Raw genomic sequence first — 6,133 nt, 5'->3', positions numbered from 1 at the left:
TTTTTTTTTCAAGACAGGGTTTCTCTGTGTAGCCCTGGCTGTCCTGGAACTCACTCTGTAGACCAGGTTGGCCTCAAACTCAGAAATCCTCCTGTCTCTGCCTCCCAAGAGCTGGGATTAAAGGCGTGCACCACCACTGTCCAGCATACCTTCCTTCTTGAAAGGACACACATCAACAGGATACCAGGGCACACAAATCCGGAAGAAACCAAAACCAGGTCTGCCCATCCTCACCCCCTCACCAAACAAAGAGAAATGACTGTTAGCTCCAAAAGACTCAATGGTTTACATTGACTCAATTATCCCCAGGCAGAATAGCAAACTCCATCATCATCTACAAAACTTTACTGAATGTGAAGCATACAGAAAACATGGTACTGGCCACTAAGACAAACTCGTACGTACAAGAACTTGCCCTCCAGGCTTGTAAAACCCAGAAATGCTATTTCTTCTATGAAGTCTCTCAGGTACCCTGGTGCCTGGCTGTCTCCCTCTTCTCATCATCGATTACAGACTTAGTAGTTCATTTAGCCTTTGGTTTAGGCTGCCAGGCACTGGATTTTAGTGCCTCTCTTCCTCCCGTTCCTCAACCTACTGGAAAAAAATCCTGAGTTTTAGCTGTCAAATTATCCTGTCTTTGAACCCTGACTGGGAGGAGGAGGGAGGAAAAGGATCAGGATGCAAAAGCTTTCAGGCCAAGGTGAATGCCTGGGATGAGAAAGGAGTCTGCTGGAATAGCAAGTAAGGGACAAGCCCTAGGAACCTTTACAAACCAGCATGGTGGACAACCAGAAGTAGGTCTTCTACAAGTTTATAGCACCTCCTTGCATTTCCCTTTTAATTCTTTCTCAGTTTCATTGGGTGAATATTAGTCAAGTTCCAGATGCGTTGCCTCATTGTTCTTGCCCGGGACTTGAGCAAGAGGTAATGCTCATTTTACATTTCTTTCAAAAGATTATTTGGATAGCCCTTCACATGTGAATAGAAGACCCGAATTAGAAAGAGTGTCAGGAAAGCCAAGTTTCAACAATACGAACGAACGAACTGGAGTCAAGTCCTGTCTCTGAGCCCCAAAACGAAATGTAAGGACTAAATTGGTAATGCTAATATTTCTTCCTACCTGTGGCATTCTGGAATCAGTCTTTACCAGCAACAGTACCAGCTGGAAACTCAAGCAGATCATTACCTGAGAACCAAGCTGAGAACCAACCTTCACTTTTCCTCTTTCCCTTCCTCCTCTGCCTTTGCTCTTCTACAAACTCTCCTTGCAGTCTGGGCAGGGTGACTGTGGGGACCAACTTGAGCCTTAGAAGGATTACTCCACTCTGTTCATGTTGTTGTTGAGTTCTTTACCCCAGCTACACACAGAGACCAAGGAAACCCATCAATGAAACATGCTTCCGGTTTTAGGTACTCACGTGTGCAAGTAGAGCCTCAAGATGAACCCATAAAAATCCTGTGCTAGCCAGGTGTGGTGGCACACGCCTTTAATCCCAGCACTTGGGAGGCAGNGGCAGGCNGATTTCTGAGTTCNAGGCCNGCCTGGTCTACAAAGTGAGTTCCAGGACAGCCAGGGCTACACAGAGAAACCGTCTCGAAAAACCAAAAAAAAAAAAAAAAAAAAAAAAAAAAAAAAAAAAAAAAAAAAAACAACAACAACAACAACAAAATCCTGTGCTTTCTAGCGAATCTCCCTATGTATGATATAAGGATTTTTCCATTCCCTAATGTTCATTTAGATTGCTCACTTGAAAATGTAAATAGCATGGGATAGCACATGTGATAGGCAAAAATAAGGAAGTCTATGTGCTCTGTGTGTCATGAAGACTCTTCCACGGTGATCTCAAAATGTAAAGGCATCTAGTACTATGATATAACAGACATAACCCTAAACATTATTTAATTTCCTTCTTTAGGAATATATGTTATCAAGCATGGAACCCAGCCATCTATATCTTAACAAACCATCCTGATTCTTCATTTTCTTCCATCTTTATCTTACCAAGTTTTAACTCTATTAAAAATTCCAACATGCCTTTAAAGGGCACGCCTTGCTATTGTATGCTTCTTGACATCCTATGAACCTTCCTTTATATTTCAGGACTGCTTTTAGAATAACAGTGTTTATTCTACTTTATTTGAAGCCAAGGGGAAAAAAAGACATCTTCTTGCCCCTTAATAATTTTAAGTCTAGACCTTTTCAATTTTAAGTCTAGACCTTTTCAACACCCCAAGAGGCCATTGCAAATATTTCCATTCCTTTCTCTTTTTGTATCCAAGGAGGTTTTTAGTACTTTCTTTCATTTATTTTGCAAATATTCCTTGAAGAATAAACAGTGTGATAAATGTGCTAATTTTCCTTCACACACATATTTTGAAATGAGGCCCAATATTAGAGCCAACCCTTTCTAGAAGGGAGTTCTTTAAGAAGAGTCAAATCCATCTCCATTGCAGACTATGTTAAACCATCATTTTTAAAGCCTTCTTATTCGATGAGTTAATTGCATTCTAGGCTATGACAGGGCTATGCTGGTCACAGGGGGTTTGGAGCAGTAGTTGTACTAAGACTGCGCCAAACAAAAATGGTAACTTTGAATAAGCTCAGGGCCCCAGTGTTAGAACTGGATCAAGGCAAAATTGGAAGGAAACAAGTGTAACTTGGGGCTTATCGACTGAGAAATCAGGAGGTATGCTGAAAGGGATCACTAGCCCTAGAAACAAAGAGATCTCAATCCTGACCCTGTCGTTGTAGTGCTCTAATCTGGGCAGGTTAGCTACCCTTCTGTGTATGTGTGGAGACGGGGATGATGACGGAAACTAGCTCATAAAGTTGTAGTAAAGATTATGAGAAAGAATCCATAGCAGACTTGTAGCTCTCTCCCTACCCTCAAATGCTCATCAAATGCCAATATTTACTCTCTCCTGGTAAGTATGCAGGCCTTACCTGCAGCCCAAGCAGCTCTTACCACTTGCCATAACCCTCCCTCTCTGAGCTCCGCCCTTCCTTCATCCTTGATGGTACTGATGACTTCTTACCCCCTCCCCTTATTTCACTTTTCCCACCCTGATGAGCTCAGGTGATGAAAATCAGCCCTTCGTTTCAGGTAAGAGCAAGCGCTCTCTAAAATGCAATGGCACAGAAGAGTCTTCTGAAATCGGAAAGCAAGGCCCCTCGGGTAGTCTATGTAAAGAGGAAGAGAGGGGTCTGAAGGGTCATTTGGAGATAGTTTCTGCTAGAATTCTGGAGCTGAGAAGACTGCCATCCACCAAGTGGAAAACGTTCAGGTCCAGAAGTAAGCACGTAACACAAGCAGCAAGGTAGTTACTGTATGTAGATTTAGACAAAGGCAAGAGTCTGAGGCCAGGAGGAGCAGGAGGCGAGGTCAGAATGAAATAGCATTTCCTGTACATTGGATTCAGGGCAAGAGTCAGAGATGAAAGGGGGGAAAGGGTAGAAGCAGAACCTGGTCCTAACTCTGAATGTGATAGATGAAGCTAACACATAGTTAGAATGGCTACAGAGTGTCACCACATGGCTGGCAATCTCTACAGTCCCAGAACAGGACTACGATTGTGGCAGCTTCAAGGCAAATGTGTCCGAGTTAGTAAATTCTTTTGGATGTTTACTCAAAATGAAGTCACATTTTAAAAACTTCATCTTTAATTGGGGCAAACTAACAATTCTAAGGCTATCCTGGCTGTGGTTTTCTGAATGTGTTTCCTGCTAATGCAAGATTAGAGGGGGAGGAACAGTAAAGTGAGATACAAAAAAACTCAGCAGAATTCCAGTTTTTTTGTAGATTCACGAGGGAATCTACACTTTCCAACTTCAGGGAGGAGAGAAGAAGCCCTTCCAGGGTTCTTTGCCAATTCTGAGTCTGTTTTGGCTCCCAAAGAAACTTTGCTCTCCTTAAGCTGGCAGCTCTCAATTCCAATCTTTTCCTGAGAAATGTACAGCATAGCTGGGGCTCCTTAGGGAACAGTTGTAGCCTCAAGGAAGCATTTTGAGTGTCCTCTGGACGCTTGGAGTCAGTTTAAGATTTGTGGATCCTGGAGGGCTTCATTCCTTGCCTCTAGATCTCTGTTATAGGCAGAATACGTGGTCAGAAAAAGTACAATTGAGTGACTTGCTTCACTGCATGAAAGCTACGTTTCACAGCAGTGTATCAAAGATGTTAGAACAAAAGGTTAGCTATAGATTAAAAAGACACTTTAAAGGCATCTCAATGCTATGCACGGTGACGCACAACTATAATCTTAGCAATGAAGAGGCTGAAACCGGAGGATTACAAGTTCAAGGCCAACTTGAACTGCAGAGTAAAACATTGTTTCAAGATATAATAAAGGGACATCTCAAGTAAGGAAACAAAAAGACCTTGCTTGGATTTCTATTCAGACATTAAATAATGGGATAATTAGAAATTTGAAAACAAGTTATAATATTAGATAACTTGATGTACTCTGTAGTGTTTTAAAAGACTTTAAGTATTATCATTTTAAAATACATTTGGGGGCTGGCTGAAGACCACTGTTTGCTTTTCCAGAGGACCCAGGTTCAATTCCCAGCACCCACATGGTGGGTGACTCACCAAACAGTCTGTAACTCTGATCTCAAGGACCCAATATCCTCTTCTGGCCTTTGTAGATACTGCATATACATGCTGCACAGACATATATGCAGGTAAAATCCTCATACATATAAAAATAAACATACTTTAATTAATTCATAATAAAGAAGGTTTTTTTAATTAAAATACAGATTCCTTAGATGAGTTTGAAAAATGAACAGATGAACCCATCTTTCACTCAGCTGGCTACAATGAAGAGCATGCTTCCCCTTCAGCTCAGTCTCAGGACCAGATGCTAAGTTTCTCCTAAAGCCTTCTTTGGGGGGGCCAAGCACAAATGAATTGTTGTGTGTTTGTTTGTTTGTTTGTTTGTTTGTTTGTTTAGAGATGCATATTATTATAAGTGATATGATGCTACAACAATTAATGTTTACCAGTCCATGAATGCACAAGGAAAGGATTATGGTTTTGTTATTACAAAAAAAATGGGTTTATGGTCATTACTATATCACATCCAAAAATAAAACCATATCACATAAAGAACTGTTTTCTTTACTTGCAAAGAATATTTCTCCCAATATCATCATTTCTGGTTTGTTTTGGTGTTTTTCCTTCATTTATTTATATATTTACTTTACATCCTGATGGCTGTCCCACTCCTCCTGCACTCCCTTCACAAATTCCCTCCCCCATCTCCCTTAATTTCTCCTCTGGGAGGTGGCAGGCTTCCTGGGGTATCCCTATATTCTAACACATCATTTCTCTGCAACGCTTTGCATATCCTTTTCTACTGAGCCCAGACAATGCAGTACACTTAGGAGAATGAATTCTACAGTCTTAGGAAAAGCCCCTGCTCCAGCTTTTAGCAGACCCACATGGAGATTGAGCTGTACATCTCCATACAACTGAATTCTAATTCCTCTGGCCTCTTAGAATACATTTTACTTATCCACCTAGCTCTTCACACATCATCAGCTTTTGGTTCTCTGCAAATGTCTTAGCTTTTCTTCCTTTCCAATATCCTGGTTGGCTTAAGGCCTTAAGAGGGTATAAACAGACAGGTACCTTTAGTCATAGCACTAGGGAAGCAGAGGGAGGTGGAACTCTGAGTTCGAGGCTAGATTTGGACTACAGAGTGAGTTCTAGGATAGCCAGCTCTACACAGAAAAATACTATCTCAAAAACAACAAAATAGGCTGTAAACACTGTAAGACTATGTATCTTGTTATTTCACATGTAATTCCAAATTCTTGTTGATATGTAAAATTAAGTCGAAGATAAAATTTCTAGATTAAAAAAAAAAAAAAAGCAAACCTGGCTAGAGCACTTAAGAGCACTTGTTGCTCTTGCAGAGGACCTGAGTTCAATTCTCTACACCTAGCCATCTGAACAACAGCTATCTGTAACTCCAATGACCTCTTCTGATTGCTATGGTCATCAGACATGCAGGTGTTGGACATAAATATATGCACACAAATGACCTAAAGATAAAATAATGAAATAGGCAAATATTTTAAAAAGAAAGAAACTAAGAAAGCCTATAGAAGAATTCAAAGAATGGGAAA

The sequence above is a fragment of the Mus pahari genome, chromosome X (assembly GCF_900095145.1).
Source record: "Mus pahari chromosome X, PAHARI_EIJ_v1.1, whole genome shotgun sequence".
NCBI classification, from domain to species: Eukaryota; Metazoa; Chordata; class Mammalia; order Rodentia; family Muridae; genus Mus; species Mus pahari.
This window is presented reverse-complemented; position numbering follows the sequence as displayed.